The sequence below is a fragment of the Myodes glareolus genome, chromosome 12 (assembly GCF_982192425.1).
Source record: "Myodes glareolus chromosome 12, mMyoGla1.1, whole genome shotgun sequence".
In the NCBI taxonomy this organism is placed as follows: Eukaryota; Metazoa; Chordata; class Mammalia; order Rodentia; family Cricetidae; genus Myodes; species Myodes glareolus.
In genome coordinates, this window is record NC_142037.1 from 16912794 (window position 1) to 16940463 (window position 27670).

Here is a 27670-nt window from a genome sequence, read left to right on the forward strand (position 1 = left end):
TACTCTTCCTCTGCAGTTAAAATTCACGGATATCAGTTCTCTGTAAAAAGCAGCAGAAACGTTTTATAGAACAGGTTTAAGGGGAAAGACCATTGATCATCTCACAAAACAGACACAGGCAAGTCACATGCAGAGGCTCCGTGACTACATCACATCGCACCAAAAGGCAAAGCTGAAGCTTTCTGTCACCAACACCTTGTCAGGGGAAGTATTCAGTACAACACGATCACAAAATGTTGATGTGCCTACAGGCACCATGGGCAATTTCAGAAGACAGATTTGAAGGAATAAGTAGTAGTTTCACTTTTTTCTTTTATCAGGGGAGTAAGTCCCTTTCCAAGCACCCAGAATGTTTATTTAAATGACTGCAATTTTATTTGATAATTTTAAAATTATAAATAAAGAATATAAAGTAATTTCATAAATCTAATTTTAAAAAACCCACCAGAATGTCTCAGAAAACACCATACTGAGAGAGAAACTATAAGCAATCAATGTGTCCTTTCAACAACTGTCAATGGCTAAATTATGCCATAATTAACAGAGTATGTCTCTATGCAATAATATGACAATACATTTTAAATATATTATTCAAGCAAAAATTAAATGACAGAAAAATATATAATTTCATTTTCTTAAAAACTGAACATTTCTTCAAGACACATAATCAAAGCTGTACAAGTCAGTCATCTTGAAATGAAATCTTAGCTGCTCATGTAAATCATTAGAGAAGGAAGTAGCCTTACTCAAAAACAACTGAAAATGTATCACAGCATTCTAGACATGAAGGCAGGAAGATATTAAGTTTGAGGCCAACCTGGGTTACATAGCAAGACCCTGTGTCAAAAAAAATTACTTGAAGATGGCAAGGTAAACACAAGGATTAAATGCACTAGGGTACCAAGATCCTCAACAGTTGTGAGAATACCCTACTATCTGTGTAAATATGCAGCAAGAATCCCATCACATGTACTATTACAATTTATGATGCTTTAGAAATTATTTAGAGAACAGGAAGAGAGATCTACTTTATTTTTATTGAGTTTGTTCTTTGACAAATTCATATATGTATAAAGTTCATTCTAAATACTGTAGCCCCCACCCTTCCTTTCTCCCTTCCACCTCTCATCCCTATAGTCCAATTTCAAACATTCATGCCTTTATTTTTAACTTCTCATAAGTGAGTTTATGAGACATGATGAGAAATAAGTACTGCAATTTTAATGAAAATGCAATATAATTTATTATTCAGATAGTAGCAAAAAGCATTCTGGGTAAAGGCATTTTGGGGATAAGGCTTAGGCTGTGGTCGTCTGTACTTTTCCACTGGCCCCTTGGGAGGATCGCACATTTTCTTCGCACATTTTCTTCAATACCTATGTGGTCACTGAGGCCACTGAGTGATAGAATGAGAGTGGCTCGACATAGTCTGTCCTTCAACAGAGGGAGAAGGTCAGAGTAAAACTGCAGTCACTGGCAGTAGGAGCAAATAAAAATCTCCAGGTATTCTGTGCCAGCACACAAGATGGCAGTGTGCCATTGCAGAGATTCCCACAGACGATTTAGTGGGAAGGATTTGAATTTAAACTGGAGTCAAATGATAATTCTTTTGTTAACTTAATAACTAAATAGCTATTTCTATGCATGTGTACATGCAAGTGTGTGTGTGTGTGTGTGTGTGTGTGTGTGTGTGTGTGTGTGTGTAAAGGAACATGGTGTTGATAACAGGGCAAGTAATCACATTTCACTGGAAAATAAACCCAAAATTCAAAGGATAGAGTGGACACAGATTTCACTAGTGATCTTTTGCCTTGAACTGGGCTTGTGAGTCAGGGGTAACCAAGCAAACCTGAGAACTGATCATTAGAAAAGCAGGAAGGCAGAACCCATTCTGCCTTTGAGGAAGCCCTGTACTTCCAGTAGAGCATAACCATGGTCTCAGTGAAGATGATCTGACATCACTTTCCTTGGTGTGCTAATCTTACTAAACAGGGTGAACAGCGATGGTGAGGGAACACAGCATCTCTGGTTATGAACTGACATTTTGCAAAGCCTACATTGATACAAATAGCAAAAGAAAGCTCCCACTTACTGATTTCACATGGAAAAAAGTCTAGAAGGTTAAAAAAAAACACCTAGACAGAAGAAAAAAAAGCCTATGCAGCACCCTGCACACAGCCACCTCCCAGGCTAGAGTCTCAACTCCCTCCTCGTGTGTTATGTAGGTATTTGAACTCCTCATCATCTGCATCCTGTATTCGATTGCCACCACAAGACCCTGGACTGTGTATATGAACCACACTTCTGTGCATTCTGCCCAATGGGGACAATGAAACCCTCTTTCATCAGGACTGGTCCTGAAGCTAGTATCTACATTGTCCCTAGTGTTACAGATCTGTTATCATCGAGCTAAACTGGACAATAAGAAAGCCTGGAGTCAGACAGAGGCCACAGATCCAGTCCACCACTACACAGCACAGGCCAGGTAGAAGACAGACCGACAGAAGCCACAGGCCCGGCTCACCACTGCACAGCACGGAGGCCACAGGTTCAGTGAGCACTACGACAATAAGTAAGTATGTGATGGAGGAGAAATGGAAGCAGCAGTTCAGTTGCTGTGAAGAGAGGGGCAACTGGAGACAAAACAGTGGTGAACAACAGGCTGATGTGGGTGCCCTACACTGCCACCTGAGACCATGTGATGTCTGGGCCTGTGCTGCCACGGGGGCCATGTCTGGTTCTGTGACCCTACCTCATCTGGGGTTTGTGTTGATGTTCATGGCCCATGTTACCACCAAAGGCCATGCAGATGCCTGTGGTCTGAACCACCACCTGAGGCCATATTAATGTCCAAGGGCCATGCTGAGCTGGTCCCACCCCTCACTGACACTGGGATAGCTGGTCCAGCCTCTAACAGGAAAGCCACAGTGGCAAGGATGCAGAAGCGCTGGCCCTGATGGCCTGGGTACAGGAGAACTAGTCCTGCCCCTCATTAGCTGCCACCGCCCCTTGTAGGGAAAGAGGGTGAAAGGGGTGCTGATGGAAGAGTGGGCTCACCAATTCAGCTACTGCTGTGGGAGCACATTCTTCTCCTTCAGCCAATAGCCTTTAAGATACCAGCCCACTTGGGCATGGTCTCTTATAGTTTAAAAAACAGTGGGAACCGTGGGCCCACTCTCTTGCTTCCGGCTCCTGATCCAGCTGCTAGACTCTGTTCCTGTTTGCACTAAGAGGACTGTTGTTTAGGATGGTGATCTGTAAGTTTTCCCCTTAAATAGAAAAAGCTTTTATTATCCATTCTTCTGAACTGGTGTGGGCATCAAGCTACCACCCAGAACCACATCCAGGACTTTGATTTGGCCGACCCCAACATCAGCCCCATCTATGACTTGCTGAAACATGTGAGGGGGGCAGTTGTTTGGAACGATAGCCACAGGATCTCCATGACTGGGACAACAGCAGGATAACAGAGAGAAGTGTTGAAGAGGATCCAGTATCGATGGTGTAGCAGAAACCAGAGGCCTTGAACCAGACCAACAACTCATTGCAATGAACATTTGTGAGTAAAGCTGTTTGGGCAAAAGTGTATATTGTGTGACAGACCGGAGTTCCCACTGCCACTAAGACAAAGGAATAGGTGATGGAAAGGTAAGACAAATGAAAGAATGAAGTGATTTTTTTATTTTTATTTTTATTTTTAATTTTCTTTTGTAGGGAGTCTACAAGGGTGGAGGGCAGACATAGAAGGTCTTGGAAATGAGTGGGACTGAGATGCATGATGTGAAATTACCAAAGAATCAATTTTTTAAAATTACAAAAAAAAGGAAAAAGAAAAAGAAAAAAGAAAGCCTGAAACTTTTATTGCCAGACTTAGCAAATAACAAAGGGTAGAAACCACTGGGCATTATTATTTCATTCAAGCAAAAGTCTTTCTCCTCCTCATTTCCCAATTCTTACTTATCCTCTTTGTTTCGATGGTGTTTCCTGTGTCAAGTGCTTCCTTTGAAAGAGAGAAGACTTTCCTGCGAATAGCACTCACTAATTTGAACACGTACTATCATAAGCAGCCTCCAAAAACAGAACACATCCTGTGTAAGCCTTTCTGGTACTCACCATGCAGAGGTGTGGTGAGTTTAAAACATAAAGCTGGAGAGGGAGCTCTTGTTGGTGAGGTTGTGCAACAGACTGGGGTTCCCTTTGCTCTCTTGTCTCCTTCCCGTTGTCACAAACACCAAACTGAACTTACATCTTACAGGATTAACCTGCCACCAGAGTAACTTTGTTCTGAAACTCATGTTCATCACCTGTCAAAGGCAAATAAAGGAACACACAACCCCAACCTATAGGCATCATCACTGCTAACTCTTGACCCGTTTACCTGTGTCCACAAGCATGGAAACAATAAATCCAGACAGATACAGTATATTCAGACTACCTCAGATGAGCAGTGAGTGTTTCTCAAGTCATGGAGAATTATTTCAGCTCCTTCAGGCAATTCTCTAGTTAACTTGAGCTCCTCCCATTTCTGACCTGTGATAAGAACCAATCAGAAGCCATGTCCCAGGACCTTGACTGAGAGATGCTACCAGTCTGAAGAATCCACTGAATATTGTAAGATCTCAGATCCATCAGGACTTCAGAAGAAACAATGCATAGGCCATTTATCTTCACTTCACTTCTAGCACTGGCTCTCCCAGGTAACAGTTCTATGCTGACCTGGGCTGTCCTTGCGGCAGAAGATCCTTATTGATCTCTCTATGTTTGGTGCTGTGTGTTTTATGTGACAGGGCTTGGAAGGGCAGACTGGATCACATCCCAGGACACAGAGGTATCTGCAGCAGAAGGGAGGTCTGTGAGCTTGCGTTGTAGTTACAATGCCTCATCCACCTCCTATGTTGTCCTCTACTGGTTTCGACAGTATCCAAACAAGGCACCAGAATACATTCTCCACAGAGGGTGGGAAAACCATGAGAAGGGGGTTGCTGATTTTGCCGTACAACGGTTCTATTCAAAGAGCACAGCCCATTCCATAGATTTGCAGATCAGAAATCTGATTCCTGCTGATACGGCCCTTTATTTCTGTGCACTGGCAAGCACAAAGATAGCATCTCACTGGGCAGCCACACAGAAACAGGCAGAAGGCATGACGCACAGAAGCATGGAAGTCTGTGCTTTCCTGTGGTTTTGGTTTTGGTTTTGGTCTTTCTGCAAAAGACATCATGGTTGTGAGGAGACAGTGGGTTGGGAGGAAATGTGCTCTGTGAAATAGTAAGCATAATGACCATATCAGTATAAGCAAAATACTTCTAGAGGTTGGGAATTTAAGTTACTGTAATAACAGATCATAACTCTAGCTCAGAGGCTATTATAACGCATGGTTTCACTGTTTGGGCTGAGTCGATCCTTTCTCATCTTTCCTATTTTGCCTTTGCCCTGATTTGCTTGGATTATAATGCATTAGAGATTAATTCTGAGTTATTAATAATGCATCAGTGTCTCATTAAGGAAAAAAATAAAAACACTTCCCCTTGGAGTCCTTAACCAAGAATGAGTACAGATCTGAATTCTCTACTTCTTGCTCCCTACATCTTCTGTCCTCTGTCTGTTGCAGGAGATGGAACCGGTGCCTGTCTCAGGGCTATCTTGTGAATCTGTCCCTATGTGTGTGTGCCTATGCCTCAGTGTCTGCCTGTTGTATGAGCTGCATGTGTATGAGCTGCATGTGTCTGTGTGTGACTGTCTCCGTGTGTTGTGTATTTGTCTGTTAAATGAGCTGTGTGTACACAAGCGTATGCTTATGTGTCTGTGTGTCTGCTTGATCTATATGTGTCTGTCTCTAACAAGGACTTCACTCTTACACACAGAACAGCATGGAAAGCACCACATGGAAAAAGAATGGGATTCTTTACAGAAATTTTTAACAGGCTTTTACAAGAGATTAAGCTACTGGCTTCAAATGAGATTGTCTTAAAATTGTTTCAAAATGTTCATGTATTTAAGTTAATTTACATATAGAAGAAGTGAATACCTTCTGATTTTGTTGAAGTTACTATATAATAGATAAATTTGTAGGCCCCGCTGCTCAGGACACCCTCTTGTATCTGCCCAATAGCCAGGGCTACTTTGAATTTGCGATGTACATTTTAAACCTATCATCAAAATTTCTAAAAAACCATATATGTACATGTGTTCATGAAATTAGAGGCTATGGCTCTGTGACATCTTTGCATAATTGCAAATACTTGGAGACCAACCCTTTTCTCTTTGAGTCCTCCTTTATTGTGGCAAACACTTTATTACCAACCTTCGGGACTCTTACATCAAAACTCGCCTCTTAACCACTGGATCCTACACCTCCTTATGAGACAACACTAATCTGATTCTTCTTTTTTATCATTTTTTCTTGATTTTTATTGAGCTCTACATTTTTCTCTGTTCCCCACACTGCCTCTCCCCTCCTCTTCAACACTCGCCCAAGGTCCCCATGCTCCCAATTAAGACAGGAAATCTTGTCTTTTTCTACTTCCCATGTAGATTAGATCTATGTAAGTCTCTCTTAGTGTCCTCATTGCTGTCTAATTTCTCTGAGATTGTGTTTTGTAGGCTGGTTTTCTTTGCTTTATGTTTAAAAACCACTTATAAGTGAGTACGTGTGATAATTGTGTTTCTGGGTCTGGGTCACCTCACTCAAAATAATGTTTTCTGTCTCCATCCATTTTCCTGCAAAATTCAAGATGTCATTATTTTTTTCTGCTGTATAGTACTCCATTGTGTAAATGTACCACATTTTCTTTATCCATTCTTCAGTCGAGGGGCATTTAGGTTGTTTCCAGGTTCAGGTTATGACAAACAATGCTGTTATGAGCATAATTGACCACATATCCTTGTAGAACAATTGAGCATCCTTTGTATATACACCCAAAAGTGGTATTACTGGGTCTTGAGGAAGGTTGTTTCCTAATTTTCTGAGAAATAGCCACACTAACATCCAAAGGGGCTGTATCAGCTTGCATTCCTGCTAGCAATGCAGGAATGTTCTCTCTACCCCACAACCTGTCCAGCATAAGTTGTCATCAGTGATTTTTATCTTGGCTATTCTTATAGGTGTGAGATAGAATCTCAGAGTTGTTTTGATTTGCTTTTATCTGATGACTAAGGATGTTTTAACATTTCCTAAAGTGTCTTTCAGGCATTTTAGATTCCTCTGTTGAGAGTTCTCTGTTTAGGTCTATACTCCATTTTTTTTATTGGATTATGTGATCTTTTGATGACCAATTTTTTGAGTTCTTTGTATATTTTGGAGATAAGACCTCCGTCTGATGTAGGGTTAGTGAAGATCTTTCCCCACTCTGTTGGCTATTGTTTTGTCTTGTTGACCATGTCCTTTGTTTTACAGAAGCTTTTCAGTTTTAGGAGGTCCCATTTATTAATTGTTTCTCTCAGTGACTGTGCTACTGGGGTTATATTTAGGAAGTGGTCTCCTGTGCCAATGCATTCAAGTGTTCTTCCCACTTTCTCTTCTATAAGGTTCAGTGTGATTGACTTTATGTTGAGGTCGTTGATCCATTTGGACTTGAGTTTTGTGCATGGTGATAGATATGGGTCTATTTTCATTCTTCTACATGTTGATATCCAGTTATGCCAGCACCATTTGTTAACTATGCTTTCTTTTTCCATTTAATATTTTTTGCTTCTTTGTCAAAAATCAGGTTTTCGTAGGTGTGTGGATGAATATTCGGGTCTTCGATTCAATTCCATTGGTTCTCCTGTCTGTTTTTATGCCAATACCAGGATGTTTTCAGTACTGTAGCTCTGTAGTAGAGTTTGAAGTTAGGGATTGTGATACCTCCAGAAGTTCTTTTATTATACAGGATTGCTTTGACTATCCTGGGTTTTTTGCTTTTCCATATGAAGTTGAGTACTATTCTTTTGAGGTCTATGAAGAATTTTGCTGGGATTTTGATGGGCATTGCATTGAATCTGTAGATTGCTTTTGGTAAGATTGCCATTTTCACTATGTTAATTCTACCTACCCAAGAGCATGGGAGATCTTTCTACTTTCTGGTGTCTTCTTCAATTTCTTCCTTCAAAGATTTAAAGTTATTATCATACAAGTCTTCTGCTTGCTTGGTTAGAGTTACTCTGAGATATTTTATGCTATTTGTGGTTATTGTGAAGGGTGCTGTTTCTCTGATTTCTTTCCCAGCCCCTTTATCCTCTGTGTAAAGGAGGGCTACTGATTTTCTTTTAGTTAATCTTAATGTATCCTGCTACATTACTGAAAGTGTTTATGAGTTGTAGAAGTTTCTAAGAGCCAAAATAACTCCTTCTTTTCCTCATGTTACGTTTGTGAAGAATTTTGTTGCTACAATGATATAAAATGTCTCCCTTCATTGTGCTAGAGAGAGTGTCCAAACACTGAAAGACTAAATAGAAGAGGCAGTACACCAGAGTTTATGTTTCTAGGCAACAGTAACTCTCAGTGTTAGTGATTATGTCTATATCAGAAAATCTGGCTGTGTTCCATGAGGAAGCACCACTGTTATTCCAGTGAGTCAACTCTCACCTCAGCCTGTGCTGCTCTTACTGCAAGTCCTTAGGCCCTTCCTCTTGTTTTGCTAATCAAGATCTCTGCAACAGTTCAACTATAAAATGCTCCCCAATGAAGCCAGGCAGTGGTGGTGCATCCCTTTAATCCAAGCACTTGGGAGGCAGAGGCAGGCAAATCTCTGTGAGTTTGAGGCCAGCCTGGTCTACAAGAGCTAGTTCCAGGACAGACACCAAAGCTACAGAGAAACCCTGTCTTGAAAAACAAAATAAAACAAAACAAAATGCTCCCCAACAGTTCAGTACTGAACTCTGGAGACCAAGGTGGCAAGTGGAAATTTTAGTGAATGCCAGGCTATAGTTATAGCTTCGCCTGGAAATCTCTCTGTCTCTGTGTCTCTCCCTATCTCCCCTTTCATTCTGTCTCTCCTCCCTCTCTCTCCCTCAACTATGCCTTGAGATGAGATACCTATACACCACATGCTCTCCTCTCTGCTTCTCAGCCTCACCTCACACTCTCAACAAAGGGACAACTTACTTTGGACTGAAGTCTCTGAAACTAGAAATCCTTCTTTCTTTCTCTTGTTTTTCTCAGGTATTTGCCACAGGGTGGGGGTGGGAACGTTCAATTAACATGCACATGAAAAAAGTTAGTTACTATTAGTCAAATTTTGCTTTGATTAGATCTGACCCTGTGGTTCCTAATCTTTAGAATTACTTTGCTGTAGAAATTTGGAGATACTTAGAGAGGCAGGCTGCAGAAGACTTAGAATGCTAGAAGCAGAACTTAACATGTGATCCGTGTAATTCTGGTGGAAGCTGAGAAGATCAGATGCCAATAGCAGAAATGCAATGTGGAAAGTGACAAGCAGCCGTGGCACTTTAGATGGGATGGAAAACTCTACAGGGACAGGGACTAGACATCACATTCTGGTGAAGAATTGTCTCCACTTTCTCTGTGTCTTAAAGTTTTGTGGGAGATTGAATTGAAACGCAATGGGCTAATTAGAAAGGAAAAGGAAATTTCAGGGTAGCCTGCCATTTCCCTGACTGCTTATCACCAAAGTTCCGTTGGAAACAAACAAACAAACAAAAACAAACATGCAAACTCAGAGAGGAGAGACTTCACCCTGCCACTGGGCATTCTTTCCAGAGATCTCTAGTAAGGAAAACCAATTCCTGGCTGTGTTGTAAAACAATTTCAGGGTGAGACAATATGAAGTAGGATTTATTGAGATTTTACAATGAAGATTTCAAACATGGGAGTGAAGAAAGACAGGTGCTCAGGACAGATAAGACACACCAGGGATAAGTGTGGGCTTCCCACCGGAGATGCCCTTAGCCATCTTTACAGTGTGTGTTTATAAGACACTGTGACTCTCCAAGTTACATTGTTCAGAGCGTAATTTCCAATAAGGTTTAAAGATTACAAAATTTCCTCTTGTAAACAGAGTTTGTTTAGACCAGGCTGCCCCTTGCCGTGAGTTACTCCATGTTGTATAAAAGAGCCATCTTCCAGGTGGTGCCTTGTATTGAAAGACTAGTTTTGTACGTAGCTTCTGACTCCATTTTGAGGATGGAAGACAACTGTGCACAGGGCAGACACAGGAGCAGCAGCATCTGTCTGGCACCATCTATACAGCATGAACTGACAAATGACTTATTCCTGGGAGTAGACATGGGTCACCTATAGATTTATAGGAGTAAACTGAGACTGCAAAAACACATGGGGGTATTAAAATTTCATCAAGAAAGCCAGACCCAAGAACTTATTGAACACAGAAGACTAAGGAAAGGGGATAACTCCCTCACCTGGGCCCCATAAATAGGTGGAAACCTAGAACTATGATGACAACATTCCCCACCAACCTATCATCTGACCACCCAGTGACAGACAAAGAGCTCCCAAGGATCTCAGGCTTTCCTCTCACCCAGGGCCCTGTCATTGAGCTGGGCTGTTCAAATTGCCACCTGCCCATCTGTGATGGCTGGTCGTCGTTGTCAACTTGACACACCTTTAAAGAGGGAACCCCAATTGAAAAGTTGCTTAGATCAGCTTGGCCAGTGGGCATGAATGTGAGGCATTTCAGTGATTGTTAATTTACACAGACGAGCTCAGCCCTCTGTGAAAGGTACCATCCCCAGGCGGGTGACTGTAGCCTGTTAGAGAAAGGTAGCTGAAAGTGAGCCAGGCAACCATCCAGTAAGCAGCATTCCTCTCCTCCTCGGTTTCTACTTCAAACTTGTAGTGGTATTTTATTTGTGTTTTAATAAATAAAGCTTGCATGAGTATCAGAAAAGTGAGATAACCACACTGGGTACCCTTACAGACCAGGCAACAGTGACACACACCTTGAATATCATTAATCACAATGCCACACACACCTTTAATCCCAGTAGCCACACAAGCCACACAAGCTTACCATAGAAACCAGATGGTAGAGGTGCATGCCCTTAATCCCAGAAATAGGATTATAAAATGGGAGGAGACAGCTCTCAGTCTCAGTCTCATTCTGAGGTTTCCTAGAGGCAGGATCACCATTTTCGGATTGACATCAAGGAAAGAGCTAGTTACTTTTCTGCTTCAGGTTGAACCCCAATATCTTCTGAGTTTTTATTAATCATGCTACACAAGCCCCTACCTTGAGTTGCTGCCCTGGCTTCTCTTGTTGATGGACTGTAACCTGCTGAAGTCCTGACTTCCCTTGTTGATGGACTGTAAGGTGAAATAAACCCTTTTCTCTCCAAGTTGCTTTTTACCAGAGCGTGTATCACAGCTATACAAAGTAGCTAATACACCGTCCTGCTGATCCCCATCTGGTCCAGCCATCCATCCGCACACCTCCTCTGGGCTGGACCTGGCTGTGCCCTTTCACCTCTGAAGCTGCACTCAACTCCGCAGTTTCACTTTCAACATGTGACCTGCAACAGCCCGGCTCACAGCAGCACATCCTCTCCACCTGTTGGCAGGCTTATTCCTCACAGACGCTATTTGTGTCACTGTCTTCAACTTCCCTGGTTATTGGGAATTTTAAAATACCTTGACCTCTGCTGTGGGCTCTCAACCATTTGTAACTTATGTGTGACACGTGACCTGAGAAATAATAATAATTGGAATACAAGAATCTGTGGTCAACTCAGCCAAGACTGTCAAGGAAAGCAGAAGCATCAGCAAATTGTGCCAATGAAACCACCAGCTTCTCTGTTTCCTTGTGAACTTAATGTTATTCCATGAGTTCTGACATTATGAAAAGACACAAAGAACTGATGTTCCCAACACAGTGCATGTACAACAAAATTGTAAGGTAGACTTATGAGAGATATTGTCAGACTTAGGAATGAGAGGGGAGTGTTCAGAACTCAAGGTTATAGATAGATCATGCTGACCCTGAGAAAGCCCAGTTTTTATATTGTCTTCAACACACTTTTCATTAAAAGACATAACAAACTCACACATTTACTCACCCTACATAGAGAGCCCTTGACAGACTACAGTATACATATCATCAAGCTTCAACTTGGTGAACCAAGGAGTTTTGTTGTGGTTGCTTACAGGAATACGGGTGGAGGGTTATTTACAAGTCAGAAATGATTCAAACACAGGATTACTACCAAAAGCCCACCTCAGCATGAGTGAGAGTTCACAAGAGTTGGGATCCTGCAGCACACTGCCTAGCCCTAGGCAGATGGACAGGCTGCAGAGTGTCATCACCAGGCAGCGCAGCTGACTTCTGCTCCCTTTAGAATACTTGGCTAGTCTCAGAGCCATCTTCTGAGCTCGTCTCCTCTGAGAGCCATCTTTGCAGGCTGTATAGTCTGAGAATGATTCTCAGTAGTCTTTAATGTTTATTCTTGGGAGCAGAGGGGCCTGGAGAATCTGAACAGTCTTAGGGACTTCCCGGATCTTCTTTGCACTGTTTTCTTTCTGTCTTAAGAAACTTCCATGCTGGATGGAATGTTTCAATCTTAAAGAAAGCTCTACATAACAAGTCTTCAGAGAACCATGTATTGTCTCCATAGGCAGGTTTGACTTTGCCGGTGATAGCCAAAGCCTCCTGACTGTCACCAGGAAAGTCAAAACAGACCTCAGATGAAGAGCCTCTGTGGTTCTTGTGGTTTCTCTACTGGGACACAGCTCATGTTCAAACTGGTAGTAACATTGTCATCATCCTATGATTCTGACTTTGCAGATATACAATGACAAAGGCTTCAACTGAGATTTTACAGAAAAGCCTGGGAGTTTAGGCAATATGTGGTAGGGTCAGGAACCCTATAGGCAGCTACTAAAAGGCTGACTCTGAAAGAACAGTAGAAAACCCAAGGAGTCAAACATCCTATGAATGTGGAAAATCTTGCAAGACAGATACAGGTTAAGGAATAGGGTCAGCTCAAGGCAGACACTGCTACCAGGGGTCACTACTTGGACCAACTCTTTCTAGACTCGTCACATCTTATTTAAAAAAATTATAAAATCACACTCAAATGGTAAAGTGTCAGAACTCCCTATTTAAGGGGGCATTAGAGGACACACTCAGGGGAGCAGTATTCTACATGAGCTAGAGTGAGCAAGTGTATTGCTGTTTGTGGCCTCTTTTTATGGAGGAGAAGGAATTGGTGCAGTAAGACCCAGCTCGTGGAGTTTAAGGTGAGAAAAAGGATGCTGTCAGAATCTGGACTTGGGCCATTTGTGTCTTAAAGAATCCAGTGTTATCGTTACTATCTCCTGAGAATATGAGTGAGATTGGATTTAAAGGTGTGAACAAACTGTTTGGTGGAGGAACTTTCAAGATAGGATAGCCTTCAGCCTCTACCGTGGTCTTTCTCACTCCCTCTCATCCAAGTCAGAGAAAGGGCAAGAGGATAAAGTTGTTAGAACGTGACATTTGGTGAAGAAAGGTGGGTGAAAACTTTTATGTTGTGAACAAGGAGAGCACCCGCGGCAAGCATCTGTAACTACTAAAGGGAAGCCCCACTCTCCATGGAAGAATAGGAGAAGTGCTGACAGCAAGAACGCACCCATGAAAGGCATCCACTTGTGGAAATGCAAATTCATTTGAAGGGAGAAACCCTGAACTCAGAATCCCACAGAAGGGTCCTCCTAACTGAAAACAATTGTCTAGAAAACTGATCTTTGCGGATTCAATCACCAAGGCACACAGGGGCCACCTAGATCTGTGGTCAAAGAGGGCATGCCACATCTCTAGCTGGCAGCAGAACTTGGGAGAACTATCCACATGTTGCTGGTTTTGAAACCATGAATGATGCAAGACTGAGTCGATTAGGGAGTGTAGTTCCACAGTTTCAGAGAGCTGCTGAGGCCAGGCAAACTGCACAAAGGTAGGAGTCTCTGAAAAGAGGTCCTGGGGGATCACTGGGAAGTTGTGAATAGGAAACAAAATTGCAGAAGATATCCTAGGATATTGAAGATGACAGAACCATGGGGTGTCACCGAGGAAAGCTGCAAACATCAGGTGGAGTCGATGCAAGAGAGGCTGCGTGCTACAGTTAGCAGAGATGGGGCTACAGGGTTCACCTAGGCCCTTTGGGAACCGGATAGTTTCATCACAAACCATAGGTGTCCGACATGAAGCTGCAGGATCTCATGTTTCTCCAGGTGTGGGTCTCGTTTTGGTACAATCATTCCTTGATGTGCCGTCATCCTTCCCTTTTGGAATGTTAATATTGAATCTGTGCTATTGCATGTTGGAAGTGGGTAACATTTCTTTCATGTTATAGAGACTCACAGGTAACAAATAGCCTGAATCTCTGGAAAAAAAACTCTGTATTTACTCTTTTGAACAGTGTAGGAACTGGTGAAGAGTATGGGAACTTTCAGAGTTTGGCTTACATTCTGAAATGTTCATGAACCTATGAAACAGAGTTGGTCATGGCTGAAAATGAATGAGTTTGGGTCCGGTAGACAAAGGGTAGAGTTGTGATCGTTACAATTATTTGCCAACTTGGCAGGATGCCTGGCCTTCTGGGAGGTAAGCCTCTGGGATGCCTGTGAGTAGTTACTAGAGTAGATTATTTGAAGCAGGAAGGCTGCCCCTGAGTGTGAATGACAACATTCCATAGCTGTCCTGGGCTGGGTTGAAAAGGGAAGCAGAACCGAGCAGCCACATTCTTCCTCTGCTTTCTGACTGCGGATGCTGCTGCCTTAGCTGTTGCCCACGATGTCCTCTGTGATGCCCTGTGCCCTCCAACAGTGAATCCAATTAAGGCTTTCCTTCCTGAAGGTGCTTCGTCAGATATGGCTGCCAGTAACTAACAGAGAGGGTGAACTAAAAGCAAGCGTCAGGATAACAGTAATATGTGACATTCTGAAAAGAAAGGACTGAAAACATTGGAAAGCACAAAATCCCTGGTAAGAGAGGAGACCAAACTTGAAGCCAAGCTACTGATAAAAGGGGCAGGGAGCACAAACGGTCAGTCATCATCTTTAACTGTGTACCCACCGGAGAGTCCACCAGATTTCTGTGAACAGTTCAACCCTTTGTGGCTACAAACATGGTCCTGCTGAAACTTGGTGAGTCTCAAACTAACAAGAAACCATGAGTGTAGAAAGGACTTGCAGGAAGGAGGAAAGGGTAAAGGGTGAGAGAGGGATTAGAAAGGTGGAGTTTATGCTAATCCGAATGTGTGCATACACAAGCATAGAAACAGAAGGGTGAGAGGGGAATTAGAAAGGTGGAGTTTATACTAATCCGAATGTGTGCATACACAAGCATAGGAGCAGAAAGGATCTACTTATAAAGTGGAAAGTTGCTAATGGAAGGAAGGAAGCAAGCAAGTCAAAGCAATGGGGCGTGAAAACGATCACACTCTTGAAAATGCCATAATGAAGCCTGTTGTTTGTAAGTGAACATATGCTTACATGAACAAAACATACTTTAATCATAATATTAATGACACAGGTTCAGTCTCAGCTCCCTCTAAGGTTTAGTCTGTCGCTGTGAACAATTTGAGACTACTTTTATCTTCCCTTTCCCGGTACTGGCTAGATCTCACATTCTTATTCATCCATGAATGGTTCTTCCTTTCTTGAGGACTTTGAACAGCTCACTGCTGTGTATTTGCTGTAATTCACCAGAAAATCAGTAGGTTTCAGAGAGGGAGTACTTAACATAACTAGTATGCCATCTGCCAAAGTGGAAGCTTTTGTCTTAGCTCATGAACTTCAGCACCGAGTGAAGGTCTGACATTCGGTAAGTGCTCCATATTTTCCAACTGAGTTAAATCAAAAGACAAATTGTAATAGGAAATAAAGCATAAAAGCTTTCTCTTGCAACACACAATATAAAAAGTATCCGAGGAAGATGTCAAATTGAAAACTTCGAATTCCATGTCAAGTTTAAGTGACACTAAATATTCAAAAGTTTCACTTCTTAGAGGACAAGCATTTGTGTTATTGAGTCATGATGTCTTTTGGAATATTCTGGTATGAAAATTGTTGCTCACAATCTTACAAAAATATTCAATTGGAACACATACTTGGGCTGGGACATGACTTATTAACAGAGCACTTGCTTGGCACACAGGTCCTGGGATTGATTCTCTGGTGCCATAAAAATAAATAGAACCTTTGTCTCAAAAACAAAATGATGGGCAGGACAAATGGCTCAATGATTAAGGTCGCTGTCTGACAGGAAGAGCACAGCTTGTGGAATCAACAGAATAGGGCTCATGGGGGCTCGCAGAGACGGAAGCAGCAGTCACAGAGCGTGTTTGAGTCTGTGCTAGGTCCTCTGCATGCATGTTATGGCTTGGTGTTAGAGGGGAGGACTCCTCACAGTGGGAGTGGGGTATCTCTGACTCTTTTGCCTACTCTTAGGACCCTTATTCTCCTCCTGGGTTGCCTTGGTGTGAGGGTGTGTGCCTGGTCTTATTGTATCTTGTTGTGCCATAATTGGTTGACATCCCTGGGAGGGCTGCTCTTTCTGGGGGAGAGGGGAGGTGGGGAGGAACTGTGAGGAGCAGAGGGAGGGGAAGCTGTGATCAGGATGTAGTGTATGAGAGAAGAATAAATAAATAAGTTTTTAAAAATCACTGTCTGTTCTTGTAGAAGACTCGGGTTCAATTCCCAGAACTTATGCGGCATCTCTCGATGGTCTCTCACTCTAGTTAGAGGATCTGCAGCCCTCTTCTGACTTCTCCCATCTCTGCATGCACATGGCACACAGGCATGCACCCATAAACATTCTTTTCTAATATTTTAAGTTGACATGAAGAGTGGAGTCCTAAGAATGGTGACTGAATAAGTCACAGCAGAAGCAAATGCTAGGGCGTCCTGTTAGCGACATATACAAAGCAGAGCGCTATGGAGATTCAGTCTTGTCCTCGGAATCCAGAAGATAAAGCTGGAAGCACTGTGTAGAACATGAAAGGATGTAAGGATTTGTGAGTGGAAAATCATGTTTGAAGGCTTCAACTTCAGGTTGAAGCTTTGCCACTGTACTGCATGGAAAGTGCATTTGCTCTCTCTCCTACTTCCTGTGCACCTGGGAATAGCACTTTGACAAAGCCTCAAAAAACAAAAAGCATCCATCCCTTATTCTTCTACCTCTTTAAGTCTCACCTCATGTTCTCAGCTAAATCTTCCAAATATAGACACTCCCTTCCAGCGACTGGCCAGATGTTTTTTTTTTCAAACATGCGATTGCCAATGTCAGAAATTATCAAGTTATTTTTCTTTTGTCTAAGTCATTCCAGGAAAACAAAAGCTTGATGTTTTCTCCACAATTACTATAACTCACAGGATCAGTAGAGATTGCCCGCATGAAAAATTTTACACTTTTTTTGCAATAAAAAAAATTAAGCAATGAAGACCTTCAAGATCCTCAGTAGAAGGAGTCAGGAGGCGAAGAGGAGAGTTTTGTGGTGATATCACATGGCACCAAAAGCCTCTTCTTTTTCCTTTGTCACCAGCACCTTTGGTGGAAATTTTCATTGCTGCCCAGTCACAAGCCAGTGATCTAACCACAGGGACCATAGATGAGCTAAAGAAAGAAAGACATGAGAGAGAAAGCAACAGATTTCTGTCTGTCTTTCATCAGGAGAGAAAAGCCACCTCAGAGAAATCCAGAAAGTTCCTTTCAATAGATTTCAAAAAGTACGTGTCAATGTGTTATAAAGAATAGAAGAATACTCCCTGAATCAGATATAAATAATCTACTGAAACTTAACAGGAAGCATTGTACTGAATAGAGAAAGCAGAAAACGTCTATGTATTCAGTGACCAATAGCTGATAAAAAATTTTTAATCTGTATTGCAGAATACTATTAAGCCATTAATGAAGAAGATAAAATGGGTTTGCAGGCAATGATATGGTGAGGCATGTAAGATGTACTATTCAAATAAAAATTAAGTCATGTAAAACCAACCTCCATTTTTCTTCAAAAATGAGAACATCTTTAAAATCCATAACCAAATATGAGCATGAAGTCCATTAGGGAAGAGAAGTCAGGGCAGCTTGAGTCCGAGGCAGCTGGCCACAGCGTGTGTAGTCAGGAAGCAGAGAGCAATGATTCATATGCTCGGCTCATGTTCTCCTTTTTATACAGCCTGGGCTCCGATCTGCCCAGTCAATGTTACCACCTTCAGTGGATAAGTCTGCCCACTTAAACCAATCTAACCAAAATAGTCCCCAGTAATGCCCAGAGACCAGCCTAACCTAGAAAATTCCTCTCAGGTGTCCCTAGAGGCCTGTCTCCCGTGATTCTAGATTCTTTAAAATTAGCAATTACCATGAACCATCACCTCTGGCCACTATGGAATTTAGTGCGGATATTCCTCATAAAAATAAAAGTAGAGCAACTTCTTGCACTAATATTTTATTTTCTAGTTACTTCTTCCTGAGGGGTTCACTGTGGAGTCCCATACAAAACAGCACTGTGAGAGAACCCCACAGTGAGCCCCTAGTGAGTAAACTGTAAACTGTATACTCTCTTCACCCTTTTCTCAGGTTGGGTAAATAAATCCCCTGAGCAAAACGGTGTTTGATATCTTATTAACAGATTTCTAATTTCTGTGCTTCATTGATAGCAGTGAAACGTGTGAGACCGAGCTAGGAAGTGAATCCTTTGAGCGCTGAAGAATATGTGGGTCCTGAGCCAGCCTGAGCACACGGCGTCCAGACTGCTTCAGGGCATCCTGTGGTCCAAATCACCGAAGACACACACCTAAAGGGAAAACACCAGTGCAAATGATTATTATCTGTATACTTCAAGTTTGTACACACCTCAAGGGAAAACATCAGTGCACATGATTATTATCTGTATACTTCAAGCTTGTCTCTAATTATCTTAGTATGCCGTTTAAAGTCGTTCAAAATAAATACCTTTTTAATCTTTGATGTAATAGACATGCATGCATGGATATGGGTCATGAAGCTAAAAAAGGAACGGGAGAGAAAGGGGCTTTAAGGGTGAAAGGTGATAAGATAAATGTGCAAGCATGGGGGAGCAGGAGGGGAAGAAGAATCAACAAATACAAAATGCTATGAAAATGTCACAGGGAAAATGAGACCTACTATATTTCATGATCATTACAGAAAACACACAAAAATTGAATAGGAAAAGAAAGCATCCCTCATTACATTTAAACCTAGTGGATACATTCAAGGGTTCTAAGCTACTAATCACCAGCCAACAATGGCTGAATGCATAAATGACCGGCTATATTTACATTTAGGTGTGAAAGGAAATTAACAGTCATATAAAAGCACATTTCCATTCACCATAAGGAAGAATTGTAATTTGAAGCTTTCTTAAATGAAACAGGCAGCTGTGAGATAAAATATTTCATTTCACAAGAAATCATGGAAGAAATGTGAAATGTTCATTTTTCCAGAGATGTTACAGAAAAAATAACAAAATGATAACACTTATAAGAGAAGCAAAATTTGACATTTTATACTGAAGGACATTTATACTGCATACAGAACTGACTAACCAAAAAGCTTATTAAATTTGCAATGTACTTTTTAAAAGTCACATTCAACTTTATACAAACTGCACTTCAGTGTTGGAGGGAGCAGGCTGCTTGTTCGTTCCAGCTGCCCAGAACTGAAATAATCACACAGAAACTATATTAATTAAAGCACTGCTTGGCCCATTAACTCTTAACTTCCCATTGGCTAACTCTTACATCTTAGTTTGACCCATTTCCATTAATCTGTGTATCACTATGTGGCAGTGGCTTACTGGCTAAGTTTCAGCAGCATGTCTTACTCTGGCATGGTGTCTCTCTGACTCTACTTTCTTCCCCCAGAATTCAGTTCTGTCTTCCCACCTACCTAAGTTCTGCCCTATCAACAGGCCAAGGCAGTTTCTTTATAAACCAATGAAAACAACACATAGACAGAAGGACTTCCTACACCATTTCTCCTTTTCTGTTTAAGCAAAAAGGAAGGCTTTAACTTTAACATAGTAAAATTACATATAACAAAACAGGTATCAAATAAGAATTGCAGTTACAATATTTCTATCTACTTTATCTTTTATCTTAACTAAGGAAATCTATAACTATAAATTATTCAACTCTATCAAAGACTCCAAAAAGATATATTATCTAAGTAAACAGAAAGTACATTGTAAGCAACTTCCAAAAGTCTAGAAATGACAGAGACATCTCGCTGACTGGAAAGTCACCCAAAGTTTTTCTGCACCGTTGGGGCATCCGTCTTCAGCCTACAAGCCCATAGTATCCAGCAGACTTTTCAAAGACAGTTCCACCTATGTTGGCAGTTCATCAGTCATTTTCTTCTGCATCCTGCAGAATGTCTCACAGACTCTTTCATGAAGCAGGAACCCCAAAGGGTCGTCTCACCTTTAGGCAAGTTCAGCAGTCATTTCTGTGGATCCTTCATGTCCAGTTCACCTAACAAACTCTATAAGGAGCTTCTTCAATGCCCATCTTCCTCTTGAAGTAGATTGGTGATACCAGGAGCAGATGTGTCTCATTGTCATGAAAAGTCTTCAGTTCTTAAATATTTTAAATGCTATATTCTGAAGGTCTCAGAAAGATTTGAAGAATACCTATCTAGTTGAAATATATTCTATACATCTAGAAAAATCTGACTAACATGACTACAAGCTTGACTATTATAGATGATTATCTATTAAGCTATATTTCTTAATTACACGTTATATTTTCAAATAAGCTACACAAACACAATACCTTAATCAAGATCAGAAATAAATTGATCTTAAATTTGTGTCAATAAAGCAAGATCCAAACTGATGCGAAGAATCCATCTCTATTGCATATCCCCCTTTAAATGTAAACAAACAATTATAAACAATATTTGGGAATATGGGCATAGTTTTTTTCTCTCCAAACTGTTTCCTGCTGTTTATTGGGTGAAGTATTTTCTTTGTGATGGTGTTCACAGCAACATTTCAGGGGATCTCAGTCCATCATGCCATATTAGACTGGAATGAATCCACAGGTTTCCTCTGTGAAGTCAAATTAAGAACCTCTTTTCAAAAGCAACATATCATTAGACCCAAATTTGGAAGTCATGATAATTTAGAACATATATGCTGGTTTAGCTTAACGGCCCGTACAATGAAATTTCTCTCTGTGTTTAGCTCCTTTACAGTCAAAAAATTCAAAGAAAACACAATAATTGTCTTCTGTGTTTGATAGGGAAGCTGAACTCATGATATCTCAACAGTAACCATTTGGGTACTTTAACAAGACCTTCATAATGACCGCACTAGCTAATGCATCAGTGTGGATGGGGATTCTCACAAGGCTCCACTCTTAGATGGAAATTAATGGCCACTGAGAAAGGGGGACTCAGTCTTCTCCAGGGATGAGCCTCCTGATAGATTATTGAACCCAAGAAGTCAGACCCAACACATATGAACTCAGCAGTGTGTGCATATGTGTGTGTGTGTGTGTGTGTGTGTGTGTGTGTGTGTGTGACTGTGTGTGTATGTGTGTAAATAGGCTATGAATTTGAGGAGTTAAGGAGTAGGGAGATCATGAGAGGAGCTGGAGAGGGGAGAGGGAGGAAGAATGATATAAATACAGTGCTCATATATGGCATTCTAAAAAAAAGATTTTGTACAAAAGAACAGAAGCTGTACTTTGAATCTGTACTTGATGCATAGATATGAAGAGAACACATTCCAGGCAGAATAAACTTACTAACAACAAAATTTTAACAAGCAAGTTCCAGCAACTGAGTAGAAGCAGGCTCATTGTAAGTTCAAATCTAGTCTAAACTACCTAATCCCTTATCTCAAAGATGATCAACAATAATAATCGTATATATAAACAAAAAATCTTAAGTATGACTGATTGTCAGGAACAATTTGGAATTTAGCATCACAACACATAAAACTAGAAACCACTACAGAAGAGGCTAAGCATAGGGAGGGAAATTATAGGTGAACATACCTATTCTGAGGATAGATTCCTGTCAGTGGATGTACATAGTTTCCTCATGTTTTTTTTTTTAATTTGTGTTTTAGTTTTTGTTTCTACTCTTAAAAAACGGCTAGATCTTAATCAGTGTCCAACACTGGGGGTTTCGTTAACATTCAGTTTAGGAGAGGGAGGAAGGTTTTGACTACCCCATAAAATCCATGACACTACTGCACCAGTTAGAGTATCCTGTCAGCAGTACCTACTGAAGCTTACAGGGTTGGCAGCTGGGTAAGACTGATGACTGCCTCCTCCCACAGTGCCCTGCATATTACCTTCCAGCTCTGTGAAATCTTGCCAGGAGAGATGATGCTTCCAGATCAATACCAGCCAGATTGCTCCGTGTTCTATGATGTGAGTTTGTGATATCTTAAAGTCTTATCAAGTTCTGTGGGGAACCAAGAGCAATGACAAGAGTCTGTGATGTTTAGGGGTCTATGGGAACCCCTGGACAGCTCCAAACAAGGTAGCCCATTCCTGGCACTGGGTTTATTTATCAGCCTGTGGTGTCAGTGAATTAACTTCCCCTCCCCTGCCCTCATTGTGAGGAAATCCCATTTAAACTCTTTTTTATATGTACATGTATATGTTTTATGAATTGCCTGCAGTAGTAGGCTTCTACACGTCTTTTTCAAGAGACCTTTAGTGTCAGTTACCCCTTCCCATACTCACCCTAGCGGCCTCTTATTCCCCAACCCATTCAACCCTTCCCATTACATCAGTCCCCATTTCTAACACTGCATCCTAACTCCTCTCGCTTTACAGCCTCCTGCCAAGACCCTTACTAGTTTCCTGACCTCTATGGGTATACCAAATGGAGCACACCCAGTGCATGCTTCAAAGCTACCACCTGCAGCTCAGAGAAAACATGTGACACTTTCTCTAGGTCTAGGTTACCTTATGATAGGTTACAGCTCTATCTGTTTACTTTTGAGATTCATAATTTTCTTTTTGCTTCTTTTGATCAGGCTGACCTTAAACTCACATTGCTCCACCTGCCTCTGCATCTTTAGTACTGGGATTAAAGCACACACTAACAAATTTTGTTTTTCCTAGCAGCCGAATAATATTCCACTGTGTAATGTGCCACATTTTCGTTGTACATTTGTCAGCTGATTACATCTAGGTTATTTCCATTTCCTGGTTATTGTGATTAGAGCAGCAACAAAGAGACACTTTCTGGTTGGATTTAAGGCCTGTTCCACAAGATGCAAACCATACTTGGAACACTTGTCAGAGCCAAGAACCTATAAAGTTAGACACAGGCTTTATTATTACCATTATTCTAAAATCTACTACTATTGTTCTGATAAACAGATAGATACAGCATTAAACTGACTCCTAATAACTTATTGTTATAAGCATAGTGCATCTCTCAACCCTCATTAGGAAAATTTTTTCTTGCAGTAGATGACAGTTAACAGAGACCCAGAACTGGTCAACACACAGAGAATCGGAGACTGTGGAGTCAGTGGTGTGGACTAGCTTAGTTCTTTCCCATAGATCCTTGTAGTCTTCCTGTCTAACCCATCTCCATTCTTTTGTGTCGGCCACCAATACCCATAATCACTTTCTACCAAGAACCTCCAGTGGCCATACAAGACTGGGAATCAGGTGGATGATCTTCTTTCTCCTTCCTGTCCTCCATCATGATCTCACAAGTGTCATGTACAGTTCTGTAGCAGCCTGCTTGCAGGTGCCCCTTCTCCTACCCCAACTTCATTCCCTGAAAACTCTACCTCTTGGTACAAACCAAGTGTTCCTTCAGCCCTTTAATCTCTGTCTCTCCAAACAGACATATACTTCACATCTCTGCTCCACAGGTCCCACAAGCTCTTTCCCACAGCCCCTTTTGGCCTTTACTCCTATACCATTGCTATTCCTTTCTGTTGCATGTCACTTGTAGTTTGTTATCTATGACTCTGATGGTACAAAAAAACCAAAAACGGAACTGAAGTCTTGTCAGGAACATTAACACTTTTGATCAGAAGAAAAGAGCACCTGTTTATTGTGATGTTAGACAATTGTTAAATGATAAATAAATGGAGAAGCAAACAATATTTTGTAGTTCTGTAACACAGGGATAAAACTCCAGCAGAACCATTGCTATGATTGGAAGGTGCTGTGGGTTCACTCTCAGTTAAGTCAGGGGTTGTTATTGTTTTATATGACAGTTATCTTTAATTTCATCAAAATAAAAGAGAGGCACAGACACTGTGGAATGTTCGGACCTAAATGGGACATCTATATCACACTCTTCCCTGTGAGGCTCAGAAAATATCTCACAAGAGAGAAGAAAGTTGGTTAGAGTCAGAGGTAGTGGACAATTCCAATAAAGCAGTGTTTTCTGGGCACAACGAGGTAGTTGCATGTGTGAACTCAAGGTGGCCTTGACAAGGTGCACAAGACCTGTGCCAGCTCAAGACACACAAAATTCCCATATAGAGGTGGGATGGGTATGATGAGGAGCTGTTGGCAATCAATAACTGCTGGGAGATGGAAGAGGGAAGGATCCAAAAGAAGGCCATGGATCCATGGGGGACACCAGTTATACTTGATGGATAAGGATTTAAAAATAGGACACAAAGTTCAGTAGATGGGGGAAGAGGGTATGGATCTAGGAGGAAACAGGAGAGTGGGTAATTTGATAAAAAGTATGACATTCTCAGAGAACTGATGGTGTGGGAGGTCCTTCTGTCTATTTGTTGCTTTTATTGGTTAATGAATAAAGAACTTCTTTGAGCCTATGGCAGGTAAGAACAGAACTAGGCAGGGAAAGCTAGGCTGTATGCTAGGAGAAAGAAGGGTGGGGTCAGAGAGATGCCATGGAGCTGTGGCCAGAGATAGACATGCTGAAACTTTGGTGGTAGGCCATGACCTCATGGTGATACACAGATTAATAGAAATGGGTTAAATTAATATGTAAGAGTTAGCCAATAAGAAGCTAGAGCTAATGGTCCAATCAGTGATTTAATTAATACAGTTTCTGTGTGATTATTTCAGGGCTAAGCAGCCAGGAACTAACTAGTGGTCTCCCTCCTACAAATTGGCACCAACATGGCCAACTAAAATCCACTTAAAAACCTAAGAGAGCTTGAAAAGGAACTCTAGACACAAAAATACAGAGTTTAACACAGCTTCTTGATGTTTGCTGGTGGCATGCCAGAGCTCTTTTAAGAGAAGTTTTCCTTACTCAGCAGCAGCAGAAAAATGCTGTGCCATTTTGAAATGCAGGTGTTGCCAGTGTGACCTTTCAGGAAAATGAGCATTTGAATGGGGTTTGTGGGTAGCATGCTGCAGCTTGCTTGGTGGCAACATGGACTGGCTGTGTGCCTAGAAATGGGGCACTGTGCATAGCTCTTGGAGGCAGCAAACAGCTTCACCATGCTGGACTGGGCAGGGCAAGCAGGCAAGGCTGTATTTCCCCTAGTAATGCAGCTGCTTAAATTCGTAAGAAGGGCTTAGCATTTTAAGAAGCACTCCTGTACAATAAATAATTACAGATACACAATAGGACAGATTCAGACATAAAAGACCTCTAAATGAGTCAACTGTTGGATAAATGTATATAGGCTTGGGAAAGAGAGGATAAAAAAGAGTGCAGAGAGTTATAAAAAGAAGCAAATGGTTCTTAAAAAAAATAAAACAAAGTTTTTAAAGAGACAGAGTACAGGCAGGGAGTAAAGACAATAAAATAAATATTAAACTTGTAGAAAAATAGTAGAGTAAAAACAAGCCACATAAAGATGGAAAATTCACAGTCTGGATTATGTATATTATTGTGCTATTGCTGAATTTTTTGACTACAGAGACACATTTGATTCTGGGGATTGCTAAGCTAAGTCAACATATTTATTTCTAAGGTATCTTGAATTCAAAATTTGAGTCTAAGAATATATTGCTTTGGAAAAAAGGTTCTTCTTTTGTTTCCACAGGTGATGAGAACCTGTGGACTGCTTTCAGACTAACACAGTTTGATGGACAAAGACCTTCTGAAAGGTTGCCTAGAATATTCCTCAAAAAATTATTTCACCCAATAAACAGCAGGAAGCAGTTTGGAGATGAACTATGCCCATATTCCAAGATATTGTTTATAAATGTTTTTTTTACATTTAAAGGGGGATATGCTATAGAGATTGCATTGTTATAGATTTTGGTTTATTGATACAAATTTAAGGTCAGTCTTGTTATATGTATATTTCTGCTCTTGATTAAGGTATTATGATTGTATAGTTTATTTAAAAATGCAATGCATAATTAAGAAATATAGGTTAATAGATAATCATCTATAATAGTCAAGTTTGTAGTCATATTAGATTTTCTAGATGTATAGACATACATTTCACTTAGATATGTATTCTTCAAATCTTTCAGAGACTTTCAGAATATGGCATTTAAAATGTTTAAAAACTGAAGGCTTTTCATGACCATGAGAACACCAAGCTACTTCAAGAGGATGATGGACAACTAAGAGACTTTTTATGGAGTTTGTTAGCCATTTGGGCAAGAAACTGCTCTTGCCTGAACTACTTGATGAACTGGACATGCAGGACCCACAGAGAAATGACTGCTGAACTTGCCTAAAGGTGAGACAATCCTTCAGGGTTCCTGCTTCATGAAAAAGTCTGCCAGACATTCTTCAGGACACAGAAGAAAGTGACTGAAAACTGCCAGTATAGGTGGAACTGTCTTTGAAATACCCTGCTTCATGGAAAAGTCTGCTGGATACTACGGATCTGTAGGCTGAAGATGGATGCCCCAATGTACAGAAGAACTTTAAATGACTGTCCAGGTAGCAAAATGTCTCTTTCATTTCTAGTGTTTTGGAAGTTGCTTATAATGTACTTCCTGTATACTTAGGTATTGTTATATCCTTCTGGAGTCTATGATGAACTTGAAGAATTTATAATTATAAATTATAAAATATAATTTTCCTTAGTTATGATAAAAGATAAAGTAGATATAAACATTGTAACTGTAACAGGCTTGATGCCTGTTTTATTATATGTAATTTTACTTTGTTAAAGTTAAAACCTTCATTTTTATTTAAACAGAAAAGGGAAGGTGATGTGGGAGTCCTCTCTGTATGTTGTGAATATCATTGACTAATAAAGGAACTGCTTTGAGTCTATAGCAGAGCTATAGGGGAACAGAGCTAGGCAGTGAAAACTAAACAAAATGCTGGGAGAAAGAGGGCAGGACCAGAGAGAAGCCATGGAGCTGCCACCAGAGACAGTCATGCCTAAACTTTGTTGGTAATCCACTGCCACATGGCGATACACAGATTAATGGAGATGGGTTAAATTAATATGTATGAGTTAGCCAATAAGAAGTTAGAGCTAACGGGCCAAGCAGTGATTTAGTTAATACAGTTTCTGTGTGATTATTTTGGGAGTCTGGAAAGTGGGGATACAAACAAGCAGCCTCCCTTACAACAAACTAATTTTTAAAATGAGGAAAAATGGAGGACACAGAGTTGGGCAGACAGAGCAATAAAGATAGATCTTAAAAAAGAATGGGAGGAATAGATACAATCAAAATGCATTGTATGGAATTCTCAAAAAAATGAATAAAATTACTTTTTTTAATATCCCATGTGTAATGGCTAGTTTTATGTCAACTTGACACAAGCTAAAATCATTTGAGAAGACAGCACCTAAACTGAGAAAATGTCTCCACCAGACC

At 40.9% G+C, this 27670-nt stretch overlaps 2 long non-coding RNA genes across 2 annotated transcripts; both read left to right on the forward strand.

Moving 5' to 3' along the window:
• The first annotated feature begins 13852 nt into the window (after positions 1 to 13852).
• On the forward strand, positions 13853 to 27575 carry LOC146892238 (uncharacterized). Its single transcript, XR_015004803.2, has 2 exons — positions 13853 to 14161; positions 26360 to 27575. It is a non-coding gene; the product is annotated as an uncharacterized LOC146892238 (long non-coding RNA).
• LOC146892239 (uncharacterized) lies at positions 14609 to 18902 on the forward strand. The gene is made up of 2 exons (XR_015004804.2): positions 14609 to 15076; positions 18593 to 18902. It is a non-coding gene; the product is annotated as an uncharacterized LOC146892239 (long non-coding RNA).
• Positions 27576 to 27670: the final 95 nt, after the last annotated feature.